The 15,922-nt window shown below is 42.1% G+C and overlaps 1 protein-coding gene and 1 pseudogene across 1 annotated transcript in view; one reads left to right on the top strand and one right to left on the bottom strand.

The window, feature by feature from the left end:
• The window catches only part of PRMT8 (protein arginine methyltransferase 8), a 168,832-nt gene that overhangs the window by 10,640 nt on the left and 142,270 nt on the right, over window positions 1-15,922 (top strand). The window lies entirely within an intron of this gene.
• Window positions 8,614-9,700, bottom strand: LOC102859183 (annotated as a pseudogene).

Here is a 15,922-nt window from a genome sequence, read left to right as displayed (position 1 = left end):
TTTGGAGCAGTTCTTCATGTATCTGTTGGCCATCTGAATGTCTTCCTCTGTGAAAAGTCTTTCCATGTCTTTTGCCTATTTTGTGATTGTGTGATCAGTCTCTGTGTGTGTGTGTGTGTGTGTGTGTGTGTGTAGACCCTGTAGAATTCTGTAAACTTTTAAAATGAGACGCTTGTCTGAAATGGTATTGCCAAATGTTTGTTCCCAGTCAGTAGGTTTTCTTTTCACCTTGTTGGAAAAAGTTTTTGATGCACATAGGGTTTTAATCTTTAGAAGGTCCCATTTATCAATTTTATCCTCTCCAGAATGCATTTCTGGCTATATTTTATACCATAAACTAGGCCGTTTAATCTTTATTCCAGTTTGTCTCTCATGAGCTTTATTCCCATGTCTCTGATCCACCTTGAATTGATTTTTGTGTATGGTTTAAGATGTGGATCCTGTTTCAGCTTTCTGCAGGTAGCAGTCCAGTTTTGCCAGCACCATTGTTGAAGAGGTTGTCATTTCCCCAATTAATAGGCTTGATTTCTTTGTTGAAAATCATCTGGCTAGAGATAACTGGGCCCATTTCTGGGTTCTCAATTCTGTTCCATTGGTTTATGTGCTTGTTGTTGTACTGGTACCACGCAGTTTTATTTACTACTGCTGTGTAGTAGGTTCTGAGGTCATTGAGCACTATACCCCTCAGGGCTGCGAACTTGTAAAAGCAGATCACTGGACTTTTCTTCTGGAAAGCTTCTGAGGGGTTTGAACCACCAACTTTTGGGTGAGTGGTCGAGTGTGTAATCATTTGAATTACCCAAGGATAATAGGGACTTGGCAGCATTTATAAAACAAAACTTAAACCTTATTGAGTCCCTACAAATGTGAGACAAATAGATAATGAAGGAATATCAATCATATTGACTATATGCTTGCTAAGAGAAGAGTGTTTTTGTTCCCCTCTTAAATTTTGTTCCTGGGAAGAGTTCCATTCTGACTTGTAGATAATGGCATTTATTGATAGGGATTTCCTGGCGCACCCCACCCCCAATCATGTTCCTGTTGAAAAAAAACCTTGAGGGATGGATGAGGGTAGAATAGGAAAGAGAGAGGCTCAGGCATATACAGAAAATTGGTTGTTTAATCATTGAGTTAAAATATCTGTTCCTTTGACCAGTAGACTATATTAAATATGTGTGTGGCCTGACCTAGAGATGGTACAGCTAAGGCCAAATTGGGCTAATTCCACTACAAAGTGAATAGCTGTTAGTAAATTCATTAATTAGAGTCCCATTTGTAGCTCTATTGTGAAAGATAATCTCTTATTAGCAGAAGTAAAGTGGTGGCCTTTCAAGGTTGGGCCTGCTGAAAAATGAAAGATTGTAATTCCCACAGACATGCTGCATTCAAGGACTTCGTCTCTTCCTGACAAGCAGTTGTGACAGGAATTCTCTAAGGAGGCACAATCAGAGAATCCCACAGAAGATTATAGTCCATCAGAAGTGCAGAGAGGATCCTAATTAAGGAGTGTTCATTATTAACAGGCATCAGCTTGACTTTTGCCAGTAGTTACATAGGCTCTTGACCAATATTTATTGAACAAATAAAGAAACTATACTTTTATATCACATACACCATCCAGCATTCTTTTGCTAGAATCTCCTTTTCCAATCATTTCCCAGATTTGCAAATTCTCAGTATTGTGGACAGGTGGATTAAATATATTGTGGTGCTGTCCTAGTAAACAGTAGAGAGAATTTGAGGCTATGACCTTTCCAAAGCAGACCACATTTTAGACACAGAACTGAGTTCGAGTCTCACTTTCATCACTGTGGAATTATAAAATCTGTTGTAGAGGGTTACCATGAGAATTCAGTAGGAATGTGATAAGATAGTAAGAAGCTTGACAAATGTTTTCTTCTCTATAACTTTATTTGCCCAGCTTTGGGGTTGCTGTTAGGGAGAAATTATATTTCAATTTGAGGACAATCATCTAGATTGAAAGATAGGGGTCTGGGAATGCATGTGGGTGTATACACACATTTACCGTAGGTATTCTGCAGAAAAAGATGATTATTCTCCTTTTTTGTGATTTATAGATTTGGAAACCAAATGGAGGATCAGCGATGGGTTGTTTTCAGCTCAACAGCAATGGTGTTTCTGGGTTTTGTTTTTTGTTTGTTTGGTTTTGTTTTTTTGGACATAAATGTAGCAGAATGGAGACCTGGTGACCTAGTGATAAGAAGTGTGTGCTGCAATCAATTCCAAAGGCCCATGGTTCAAATCTACCGACTGTTCTGTGGGAGAAGGATGGGCAGTCTCCTCTCTTGCAATTTACTGCCTCTGAAAACCTGCTGGAGGGTCAGTTATAAGTCCCTTCAGACTCTTAAGACACTCAGCAATAATGCAACAGAACATGCTTATTTACCAATCACTTGTTATGCGTCAGAGAGTTGGACAATGACTAGTGAGGATAGAAGGAGAATTGGTGCCTTTGAATTCTGGTGCTGGAGAAGAGTATTGAGCGTACTATGGACTGCTAAGAAAACAAACAGGTTCATCCTGGAAAGGGTTAAACCAGGCTGCTCCTTGGAAGCAAGGATTCTGAGGCTCTGTCTGACATACTTTGGACATGTTGTAAGGAGGGACCTGTCCTTGGAGAGAGACATCATGCTTGGGAGGGTGGAGGCACAGTGCAGGAGAGGAAGATCCTCTATGAGGTAAATTGATTCAGTGACTGGGGTAATCGGGATGGCTGTGTTGGAAGCAGTGCGATTGACACAGGACAGAGCAGGGTTTAGGGTTGTTGTACATAGGGTCGCTATGAGTTGCAAGTGACTCGATGGCACATAACAACAACAACAACGGTTCATCATTCAAAACTTAACATATAAAACAGAAGTTTAATCATAGCCTGGATTTTCTGACGTGGACATGGGATCTAATGATACAGAGGATGAGTGCATGGGATGCTTGGCAGAATGAGGCCAATGCGGGACTCCCTGAAAGAGAGCCCTGAGAGATAAAATTGAGATTCAGGTTATGCAGCCCTGGGTTTGCAGATAAAGGTATAGTCATTGTATAACTTTGGGTCCCTGGGTGATGCAAATAGCTAAGTCTTCAACTGCTAACCGAAAAGTTGAAGGTACGCCTGAAAAATCGGCCATTGCAAACCCTGAGGAGAACAGCTCTGCTCTGCCTTACGTGAAGTTGCCGTGAATCAGAGTCAACTCTATAGTAAGGGGTTCTGTGTGAGAGTTTCTGGGTCTGATGATCTCCTGTGGAGTTCTATGCTGCCTTCTCTCTTAGTCCACATACCCTCTCCAGAACACACGATCCATTCTCTTGACTTCCTTCCTGATACTCTAATATCCTAAGACAAGAACCACTACGCAGGTGTCCGTTTCGTGTGGGGCAATGCCTATAGAACATCTCTGCTGTCTCCCAGGCCTTGCAAACTCAGCAGTGTCCCCTGGGGGATTCTCCATCTACTTCTACCAATCTGACCCTCCCCCACTCCTCATCTTGCTTAAAATTAAGTTATGAGCTAGGTACTTGCTCTCCACAAGAAAGCCTGTTGAAGCGACCTCTTAAATATTTTCTTAATTCTCCTTTTTCTTTGCTGCCTCATTGCTTTATCCTGGCCCATGCACCCAATCACTTTCTGGAATCTTGGCAATCCTCTCCCAACTGTTCCCCACACTCTTTTCTCCTTTCTTGCTTTGATCTGTTCTCATAAGGGCATCAGGGAACATTCTGAGATGGAAACCTGATGGTACTGCTCTCCAGCTTTAACCCTTTCGGTAGCATTTCTAGTGTTAGGATAGTGTCCCGCCCCCTTCCTGTGTTTACCAGGTTCTGAATGACCAGGCCCGCGAGTACATCCCAGACCTCATCTTTTGGAAGGCTCTCTCTTCTGTGCTGGATTTACTCTAATGTTTTCCTTTCCTTGTCACTTAGGTAGCACTTACTCTTTCTTCAAATCCCAATTTAGGTGTCACCTCTTACCAGAAGCCTTCCTTGACACAACTGTGTTGCCCAAATCTGACTTAGTTCTCCCGCTATATAATCCACTAGCACCTGTTTGTCATCTGTCCTTGCATACATCACACTAGGCTTCCTTTCCCCATTTCCATGGCTGTGTATCAACCGTAAGGATGTTCAACAGTGTAGTGCATACTGCGTTGGACTGCTAACAGAATGGTCAGCAGTTTGAATCCACTAGCTGTTCTGAGGCAGAAAGATGGGCAATCTCCTCCTGTAGAGATTTGGAGCCTCTAAATCCCATTGGAGGGAGCTCTGGAAGCATAGTCTGTAGATAGTCGTGCTGCTAACCCCAAGCCGTTACCTCTTTGGTGGTTTGAATCACCAGGTAGCTCTGAGGGAGAAAGACAGATAGTCTCTTTCTGTGGGATTTACAGCCTCAGAAACCTGTTGAAGGGTTAGTTATGAATTGTTCCCAATCCATGGTAATGAATTTTGAGTTGAGAAAAATTGATACAGGGTCACAATGAATTGTGGTTGACTTGACAGCAGTGAAGGCCCCCCCCTCCCCCGTTAAATATAAAGTTTTGAGAATAGGAACTCTGTATTTTTTATCACTGAATTTTTAACGCCTATCATAGTGCCTGGTATGTTTTGTTATTATAATGTACTATAAGTGGGAGTGATATCCACTTTCTAAACAACATGCCTCCAGAAACTATGAACTTTGATAAATGTCTATAGTTGTAGAGGGGCTTCAGGCCTTTTCTTCATAGGGTCGCTATGAGTTGTGCTAGTCTCAAAGGCAATCAACAACAACAATCAAGTCAGAAATGACTCATAGCTGACTGTCCAGCAGGTTTTAAGAGGCTGTAAATCACACAGGAAGGACTTGTCCATATTTTCCCCATGGCGCAGCAGGTGGATTTGAACCTTGTGACTTTGGGTTTGCAGCACAGCTCCTTACCATTAGGCCAGCCACCAGAGCTCCATGGTTGTTGCTACTGCTATGTACCATTGAGTCACCTGTGACTCAGCGTGACCTATATACAATAGCTCTGAACCCTGTCCTTTCCTGAGCCAGTTTCACTGACTCTGACACACCTACCCTCATTACCTCAGTTACAGTGTGAAACCATCTCATCCAGGGTCTTCCTATCCTGTGCTGTCCCTCCACCCTTCCAAGCATGATGTTCCTCTCCAAGGGCTGGTCCTCCTAGCCATGTGCCCAAAGTATGTGAGATGGAGCTTCAATAATCCTTGCCTCTAGAGAGCAACTTGGTTTCACCTGCTCTAAGACAGACCTCTATGTTCTCTTGGCAGTCCATGGCATGTTTGGTACTCTTCTCCAGCACCACAGCTCAAAGGCATCAGTTATTCTGTCATCCTTAGCAAGTAAATGCAAAGAGCATGGCCTGGATCTGTGCACCATAGTCTGTAGACTTCGGAGAGGTCCCTAACAGGGACCTCTATTATTGTTGTTGTTGTGATGTGCTGTTGAGTCTATGCACAACAGCTCTGAAGCCTGCCCTGTCCTGAGCCAGTCTCACTGACTCCGACACACCTATCCTCGTTGGCCCAGTTACTGTATCAATCCATCTTGTTCAGGGTCTTCCTCTCCTGTGTGCATTAGAGGTTTAAAATTGCTTGCTCAATGAATGATTATTATTATTACTACATGTACTTTTCGGCTACAGCTTAAGTAAATATTTATTTATTGCTCCCCTTCTCAAAATACCCCTGGCGATGCAGTTATTAAAGAAATTGACTGCTAATCAAAAGGCAGGCTGTTCAAACCTACTAGCTGTTTCATGGCAGAAAGATCAGGTAGTTTGCTTCCATACAGATTGACCTGAAAATCCTGTCTTAAGTAATTGTTGTCAGAATTGTCTTGATGGTGGTAGGTTTGGGTTGTCAATGCAAAATTCTTCTCTCCATGAAGGGCACTGCCATTCTCTCTGTGACCTTAACCAGAAATCAGTAATCATACTAGAGGCCTCCCTGATTCTAGCTCCCCCATCCCATCTCTTGTGGCAAGAGATGATAGCTAAGGGTATGGATTTACTGTATTCCAGAATTGACAGGATGTAAGTCCCAGAAAAGATTAGAGATCAGGGGTTTTCTTGGTGTCACTGGAGATTCCTTGCACTTTGACAGTGATAAGAAGCAGCAGAGATACCACAGAGGCACCATGAACATCCCTTCTTAGTTACAGGAGATTGAGAGGTTGTTAGATCAGTCAATATATTTCTTCCCATTTGATCTGATCCATCATCACTGGCTCATCTGAGCAGGGGATGTAACAGGAGCTGTCTCCCAGTGAAACAGCAGAACTGCCCTGAGGCTCTGGTTGCTCACCACAAGCAACCAAGGGTGTCAGGCTCCCACCAAGGGGCAGGACCTATCTCTCTTATAGACTCCTTGCCAAGCTGTGCCCAATCTCTTTTACAGATACCTGTTCTTAGCCGAGTACTGCCATTCACTCTTTCATTTATAAGGTTAAAAATAAGATGCTCCATATTCCAGAATGTAGGCAGAAAACCAGTCTTGTCAGGACTGCAGGGCTGTGGGTACTTTGTCAACAAGGCCCGCTCTTCTGACTTTTCTTGGTGGTTCACTTAATTGTAGCTCTGCCAGCCTGCTCCTGCCTCACTTTTCTCATCCAGCTTTGCTTCAGTGCCAGAGTGAAGAGTCGTGGAGCTCTGCAGGTCCACCTTCCCATTTCTGAAACATGCCCTATATGACCCAGGCAAGAGAACGAGCATTTGTCCCTTGCATATGGACCTCTAGGAGGGAACTGCCTTAACTTACGTTGATTATTCTCTCTAGTTTCTCAGGTCTTCAGCTAATTCCAATTGACACAGATAGAGAGCCACGAGTCAGAATCCACCATCCTGTTTCCAACTAGCTGTTTGACTTTCATAACTCAGTTTCCCATCTGGAAAATGGATGACATGACCACCATCTAGCCCAATTTATGGAGTCTTCCTTTAAATGAATAGATAGGGTTGACATAGGGATATTTTGAAAAGATATGTGCTGTATCTGTATCAATCACTGTTGTTGTTGTTATTGATTTGCTCAGGCTTCTCAGGGCAGCTTTATGCCCATTTCCTCTGATGAAGTTGTCCGTGGAACTAGACACTAGCTTATAGCCGTCCTCCGTGTGGCTTCCCCTTCCAGATCAGCCCATGCGTGCTAAATCCTTGCTCTTCCAAAGTGGTGAGATGCTTTCCCCCAGGTGGCAAACGGCAGGCAAAGTAGCGGTTTGGTTAAAAGCAGGAAAGTGCTGTCATTTTGGCCTCCACTCAGCAGGGAGTTGAAACATTCTGGAGCCCTAAGTTGAACAAAGAGCAAGGAAGTAGGCAACTTGCAGGTATTTCTTTGTCAAGAGAAGAGCAAAGCTTTCTTCTTTCACCAGAACGCTCTAAGTCCATTTCGCTCTCCATTTGCTGCCTCCGTCTCCTCCTTTCTGCCTCACATTTATAGACATGGGGTTCTATGACATTCTCAAGTAACTGTAGTTGCTCTTTCTTTTTCAGGCAGCAGAGGCTGTGAAGGGCTCACTATCCAGGTGGCAGAGGCAGGCAGCCACAGCTTCTTGGCATTGGGCTCTGTGGGCCTGGATGTTGGAGGGAATCCAGTCTTCATCAGTGGCTTCTTTAGTCTCTGCTTGACTGAAAACTGATGTATAACCTTATTCAAGGTGTCCCGGGGCTAGTTTGTACCAAATATGAAAAGGGCATGACGGGGGAATGTTTGAATTTAAAATCTACTGAAACCACTCTTCTTTACTTTTCTCAGTGTGCAGTGCTCGGCCATTGTTTCTGAAGTGCTGAGACCTGGCTCATCTCCCAGGATTCAGACCTGAGCCAGGATGTTATATTCCTTTGGGTATGATGGTTGACGCCAAAGGCTGAACGTGGGTCCTGGGGGAAGGGTGGCTTACTAGTCATGGTTACCGTGGCCCTAGGCCATCACTTGGACATACTCTTGTGATCCACGGCTGTCTGCAGTCTCATCTCAGCTAACCTCTCAGTGACACTACATGCTATAGGTCACAGGAGGTTTTTTAGTATCTTCTCTTCTGTGGGCTTCTCTTACTTCTCCACCTCGTCTTCTTGTCTCACTGTTATCTTCTAAGTTGCTGTGTGATTTTTTTTTGCTTTCATAACTTTAATGAGAGCAATGCTATTCATTTATTTTTTTTTCCCTTAGCACCAAATCTTAATCTCTAAGTCAAAACTTTTTAAAAGGAATTTTCCTCAGGAACCAAGTGAAAATACTCACTCCTCCAAACAGTCAAATTGAATGTCTACCAAAAGCAAAACAAAACGGGAGAGGGGAGCACACAGAGAAATATAAAGTAACAAAAATGACATTCTAGGAGTTCAGTGCATGGAGCAGCTGGGACCTTGCTGCCGGATCATCCTTAAGCTGACTTTGTGAAACTAACACCCTAGCGCATAAAAATATAATTTTTTTTCCATTTGCTTTTTAAAATAAAAAATAATAATAACAACAAAAAAGAAAAATCCCTTAAGGAACTCACAATCAATTGCCTGATTCAGGGCGTTGTCTAAGCGTGAAGATCAGAATGGCTGTGTGAATAGTGCATACAGCACCCATGGCTGGCGAGGTTCATCCTCAAGGCTTAGGGTCTTCCACATAGTGGAAGTATTCCAAGTATGAAGGGACACAGACGATCTCCTTGGAGAATTCCACAGGACAATACAGGCGCCCAAGCTGTTCCTCATAGAGGGACAGGGCTTTCGTCAAATTGACGCAGTTCCCCTGTGTGAAGTATTTGCCATCCTGTTTCAATACTTTCATTGACAGGTCAAGAATGAGTTGGAGAAATCCCCATGTGGAATCTTCTTCTGGATATGTGGAAATTGGAACAAGTGTCAAATCATTAATCACATAATCAAACTCTCTCCCTTTTTGGCGTATTTCTTCAGAATGGGAATGCAGTCTTCCATTAGAATCTGATAGCATTCTCCTGTAAGATTGTCTAAGACCCCACCACATGTTTTTTCACATGAACTTCTTACACCCATCAATCACCATCTGGTTAATCTCCACCATGGTGACCATCTTTGGTTTCAGTTTGACTATTTCACATAAAATGCCTCCATCTCCACCCTCCAGAATCAGTGCATCTTTGCCAGTGTAATCTTCTTTCCCACTGCCCATGGTGGCCAGGGTATATGTCAAATTGCTCTCGGCCAAATTGACATGCCCGCTGAGGATATTTCCAAATTGCTTCGAGTGTAGAATCTTAGTGTTCTGATAAGGTGACTCTTCAACATACACTACCTCATCGATGTCATACTCCACCAGGCGCCCATCGGCAGTGGGTCAGCATGTATCTATGGCCCCTCCTCGAACTATGGGTGGCAATCGCTTCACCCTTTTAGCCCTATCCTGACTCAGTTCTTTCATTTCTTCTTCTACTATGTTCAAAAAACTGTCAATTTCTTTTTTGCTTTGGGCGTCATTGTCATAACTCTGAAGATCCAGCAACACCAATCCGTGGGGATAGATTCTCAAATTGGCAAAGCTCCCATTTTTTGTTGGTGTATTTTGCTAAGTAGCCATGGTCCTGCCAGGCGTGTACCGACTCCGTCCTTCCCTGCTCCTGGCAAATGGTCTGGAGGCCTTCTAGAATGGTTTCGCCGTCACTTTTGGCGTCGAGGGTGAAGTCCAGGGCGCTGTGCCGTGCTACTGCCATAGTGTGGAGAGGCCCTTGCCCATGCCTGGGATGCGGCGGCGGGAGACTGCGGGTAGCGGGCATTGGAGGTGGAGACTCAGGCAGCCACGTGGATTATTTTTATTTACTCACCTCTTAATGATTCTTTGGCCAGTTTTCTGTCTCTGGATGATTCTGTCCTTGTCCATGCCTTGTAACATGCAGTTCTAGTTGGATCGCCTCCTCAATTTTTTCTGTTGTTGTGTACCATTAAGTTGGAACTGACCCATAGCTGAGCCTCTGGCAGGTTTTCAGGGGCAGTTAATTGCACAGGAGGAGATTGCCCATCCTTCTTCCACGAAGCAGCTGGTGGCCTCGAACCCCATGCCTTGGGGATTGCATTACGGTTTCTTGCCACTAGGCCACATGACCCAAGTAAACTCCTAATCTTCCCTTTGAATTTGCTCCTCGGCTCTTCCCATTGTATGCTGCCTCTGTGAAGGGCACAACCCTTCTCTCTTTCACCCTAACCAGATGTTGGTACTTACACGATAGGCCTCCCTATCCCAGCCCCAGATAATTTACATTATTCTGCCAGTTCTACATGCTTAACCTTATTTCTATTTCCTTCTCTTTAATCCCAATGATCTTAGGTCAGATCCTCATTATCTCTTGCCTGCTCCATTACCCTTTGCTATTGCTGCAGGAGAGTTTATACTTCACACTGTAGCCCAATATAGCTTGGACTACAGAAGCACTCAGAATATGTTGGTTGAATGAATGACTAAATGAGAGAGCTGTGAGTAGTGAGGAGTAAAGCAAGGCCGTTGTTTGCAGCTGGGTAACATTCTGAGTTACCATCAAGGATCGTTCTCTATCTCATCCAGCCTTGTAAGTAGACATGGAGGATGCTCAGGAAACCTTGTTAGAGCACTACAACTTGCTCACCACATGAAAGGCCTTTCCTGTGGTTATCTTTGTCCCTGTGTCGCTATTAGGTGCCATGGAGTTGACTATGATTCATAGCAACCCTATGAACAACAGACTTGAACCTTGCCCTGTCCCAAGGCATCGCCACCAGCTCTGATATACAGCGTCTCCGAGACACTCAAGCATATTCTTACAGCCCCTGTGTCAATCCATCTTGTTGAGGACCTTCCTTTCTTTCTCTAATCCTCCACTTTCCCCACTATGATCATATTATTATATTATCAATGTAATATCAATCAATATTATATTATCAGTATTATCATGTTATCTTTTCCCAAGGACTGACCCCTCCTGATGACATGGCCAAAGTACTGAGATGAAGTTTCACCATCCTTGCCTCTAAGGCATACTTTAATTTACTTATTTATGTTTTTATGTTGTTTTTTCCCTAAGGTACACTTTAATTTCAGTTCTTCCTAGACAAACTTGTTTGTTCTTTTGGCAGTCCATAGGATATTCAGTACTCTTCTCCACCACCACAATTCAAAGGCTTCACTTCTTCTGTCATCCTTACTCATTGTCCAGTTTTCAGATCTGTAGCAAGTAATCAAAAAGACCATAGACCAGGCACTACACCTTGCTCACCATGTGACAGGCCTTTCCTGAGGTTATCTTTGCTTTGAGTTGTTGGCTTGCACCAAGCACCCCTTAGTCTTTAAACTGATGTCTTCGCTCTTCAGCACTTTGGAGTCGCTGACAGCCGATTTTCCCCAATGAGGTACATCTTTTGATTTCTTGACTGCTGGTACCAAGTGTATTGATTGTGGATCCAAGTTAAGATGCAGTGTTGACAATGTCAGTCTTTTCTCTGTCTGTCATAATGTTGCCTGTTGACCCAGTAGTGAGGATTGTAGTTTTCTTGATTTTGAGATGTAATCCATATTGAAGATTAAGGTCTTTGATCTTCTGCAGTAAGCATATCAAGTCCTCCTCACTTTCAGCAAGCAAGGATGTATTCTCTGCATACTGTAGGTTGTTGATGAGTCTTTCTCCAATCCTAATGCCACATTGTTTTTCATAGAGTTCATCTCCTCAATTGATTTGCTCAGCCTATGGACTAAATAGGTATGGAGAAAAGATTCAACACTGACACACATCTTACTTGATTTTAAATCGTACAGTGTTTCCTTGTTCTGTTTGGACAACAGCTTCTTGATTTCTCATGAGCAAAATAAAGTGTTCCGGGATTCCCATTCTTCTCAAAGTTAATTGTAAGTTACTATAATCTACCTTTGTAGAATCAATAATACACAAATCAACATCCTTCTGTATTCCCTGCTTTCTGCCAAAATCCATCTGACATCTCCAGTGAAATCCCTGTGTCATGATCCCTTCTGAATCCAGCTTGAATTTCTGGTAGTTCTTTGTCAATGCACTCTTCTAGTAGTTTTTTTTTAATAACCTCCAGCAAAATTATATTTGCATATGATATTGATCATATCATTTGATAATTTCTACATTCTTTTGGGTCACTCTTCTTGCAAACTGGAACAAATATGGATCTTTTCCAGTCAGTTGGACAGGTATCTATATCCCAGATTATTTGGCATCACCTGGTGAGTGTGTCCAGGGATGCATCTTTCCATTGGAATGTGTCAGTTGGTATTTCGTCAATTCGTAAGACCTTTTTAGTTTGCTAATGCCTTCAGTGCAGCTTGAACGTCTTTCTTTAATACCATTGGTTCTTGATCATATGCCACTTCTTGAAATAATTCCATGCCAACCAATTTGGTGCAGTGACTCTGTGTATTCCTTCAGTCTTTTTTTGATGCCTATCTGGTCACTCAAGATTTTGCTCATAGCATCCTTTAGTATTGCAACTCAAGGCTTGAATTTTATGTTTCAGTTCTTCCAGCTTGAGAAATGCCAAATGAGTTCTTCTCTTTAGATATTCTAATTCTAGTTCTTTGCACATTATAATATTTTGCTTTGTTTTCTTGAACTGTCCTTTTAAATCTTCTGTTCTTTTTTTACCTTAGTGTTTCTTCCTTTTGTTTTGGCCTATGTTCTAGTGCAATTTTTCAGTCTCTTCTGACATTCATGGCTTTTTTTTTCTTTCTCTCTCATCTTTGTAATGACCTTCTTGGGAATATCCTAGGAGGACCCCAAAATAAAGAATCAGTGCATTTAAGATTCTTGGTTACTCTGCATTTACAATGAAGCTTTTCTTTGGGGGAGAAAGAGGACAAATATGAGAAAAAATGAATCCAGAGAAGTGGCTGGACCCCTAGGAAAACTTCATAATAGTTCTTAAGAGAAATATTGTCCAACTCTCTCAATATTACCTTCTTCGTTTAAAGGGTTCTTATATGGGCTCCTGTGCCTTCTTTGTCCTCTCATGACATCATTGACCTGATCTTAAGGATTAGAGAAGCCTCCTAAGACTTACCACCACCAAAACATATACTTGTCTGTTGAACAAATAATATGCCTTCTTCTACATTTTAGGTTAAGTAGAAAATTTTTTATTTTTTAAGTAGAAACTTTAACCCTGCTCTGGTGGCCTAGTGGCAAGAAGCTGCGCTGCAATCCTGAAGGAATGTGGTTTGAGGCCACTAACGGCATCATGGGAGAAGAATGGGCAATCTCATCCGTATGATTAATTGCCTCTGAAAACCCACCAGAGGGTCTGGTATGGATCAGTCCCAACTCGATGGTACACCACCACCACCACCACCACAACCACCACATCATATCATTATACCTTGTCTGTCAATTTGTTGTATTGTGGTAGCTCTTATGTTATTGTCTTTGGAAGTTATACCAGCCTGCATAATTTCAGATGCCAGTAAGGTCATTCATACTAAAAAGATTTCAGCAGATCTAAATCTAAGGCTGAATTGGGAAAAAAGGATCTAGTGATTTACTTCTGAAAAAGAAATGGCCTGTGAAAGCCTTATTAATAGTAGTGGAACATTGTCCGATATACTATTAGAATATGATCCTCTCGGGGTGGAAGGCACTCAAAATCTGGTTAGAGAAGAAATGCCTTCCCAAAGTAAAGCCACCCTTAATGGTGTAGATAGAGTAAAATATTCAGGATCTTCATTTACTGATGTGCTATGAAGAAGAAAACACTGACAAATATTTGTAAATGACTGGAATATAGAATGTACCAAGTATGAATCTGGAAAAATTGGAAGTCATTAAAAATGAAACAGAACACATGAAGTTCAGTATTCTAAGCATTAATGAGTAGAAATAAACTGGCTTTTCACATTTTGAACCAGACAATCATGTAGTTTACTGTCCTGAGATTGATAAATTGAAGAGGAACAGCAACACATTCATTGTCAAAAACATTTTAAGTTCTATCTTGAAGTATAAGTGATAGGAAATTATCCATATGTATGCAGGGAAAACTAGTTAGTATGACTGTAACTCAAACTTAACCACTGACCACTTATGCCAAAGGTGAAGAAATTGAAAACATTTATCAACTTCTGTAGTCTGAAGTAGGTCAAATGGGCAATCAAGATGCACTGATAATTACTGGTAACTGGAATGAGAAAGCTAAGAAACAAAGAAGAAAGGTAGTAATTAGAAAATTTGATCTTGGTGACAGAAAGGACCAGTAATCAAATGATAAGATTTTGCAAGACCAGTGACCAAAATGTTTGTTTGGGGTCCCCCCTCCCCTTTTCCAGCAACGTTGTAAGTGTGGCAAGCATGAGGGAAGAAATATCTTACTTCCATTACCTTTGGAAAGGGGATGGAGCTCCATTAATAGCATCAGCAATACAAAGCTGTTTCTGGTGAGATCAGACATGCTCCCCATCTTCCACACTTTCTTCTAACAATCCTAACAACAGCCATCCTTCCCATGACATTCACTACTTTTATACTAGTTTCAATAGTTTGTTGTTGCATCTGTTACTTCTACTGGTCCCACACTGTCTTGCATCATTTCCTTAAAGCTCTGGTTCAGGCAGAAATCTTAGATCCAAAGAATGAACTGCATTCCCTGCATGATAGTGAGAGCCTTATTTTCTGTCTTTGAGTCAGTTTAATTGAAGCCTTGTGGGATGGCAAAACTGGCCAATCCCACAATTAGCATTTTATACATCTTATTTGCAACACCCAAATTTAGCAAGCTGTCCAATCTCTTTGTCTCTTTAGTGGGCCACAAACATTTAAAATTTTCATAGTCCTCCATAGCTACGTGGTGAGAAAATGAAAGAATATGGTTTAGAAGAACCACACTAAATTAACACAAACAAACAATAAACCTGCTGGGTGAACAACAGGGAATGGAAATGATCAAATAATATCATTAATATCACATGTAAGCAAGATTCCGAAACTGACTGGAGACGCAAGCACTTTAACAGAGAACTGCCAGATACGCAGGCTGGGTTTAGAAGAGGTCATGGTACTAGGGTTATTATAGCTAATATTAGATGAATCTTGGCTGAAAGCAGAGAATATCAGAGGAATGTCTGTGTTTCATTGACAATGCAAAGGTTTTTAACTGTGTGGATCATAACAAGCTATGGCTGACTCTGAGAAAAATGGGAATCCCAGAACTCTTGATTGTGCTTATGTGAAACCTATACGTGGACCAGCAGGCAGTTTTCAGAACAGAGCAAGGAAACACTGCATGGTTTAAAATTGGGAAAGGTGTACACCTGGGATGTGCTCTATTTCCATAACTTTTCAATCTGGAGCAGATCTGCAGAATCAATATATGGAACAGATCATCCAGGAGGCTGGGCTCTAAGAGGAAGAATGTGGCATCAGGATTAGAAGACTCATCAATGACCTGCATTATGCTTATGAAACAACCTTGCTTGCTGAAACTGAGGAATATCTGAAGCATTTGCTACAGAAGGTCAAGGACTGCAGTCTTCAATAGACATTGAAGTTCAACCTCAAGAAAACAAAGATTCTCACTATTGGGTTGATTGGCAGCATCCTGATAGATGGCGAAGAGATTGAGATTGTTAACAGCTTTAGTTTACTTGGTTCCACAATCAACACTCTTGGTACCACAGTCAGGAAATCAAAAGACAAATTGCATTGGGAAAGTCTGCTGTCAGCGACCTCTCCAGAGTACTGAAAATCAACAGTGTCAGTGTGGAGACTAAAGTACACCTGATTCAGACCATGGTCTTTGCTATTACATGCTATGCATCAGAAAGCTGGACAATGACTAGGGATGATAGAAGGAAAATCGATGCCTTTGAGCTGTAGTGCTATAGAATGGTATTGAATATACCATTGACTGCTAAGGGAGCAAACAGGTTCATTCTGGAGAGGGTGAAACAAGGCTGT

Source organism: Elephantulus edwardii, unplaced genomic scaffold (assembly GCF_000299155.1).
Source record: "Elephantulus edwardii isolate Elephantulus edwardi_28Jun2011 unplaced genomic scaffold, EleEdw1.0 scaffold00096, whole genome shotgun sequence".
Classification (NCBI taxonomy): Eukaryota; Metazoa; Chordata; class Mammalia; order Macroscelidea; family Macroscelididae; genus Elephantulus; species Elephantulus edwardii.
The sequence above is the reverse complement of the archived record's forward strand: the minus strand, read 5'-3'. Positions and strand labels throughout refer to the sequence as shown.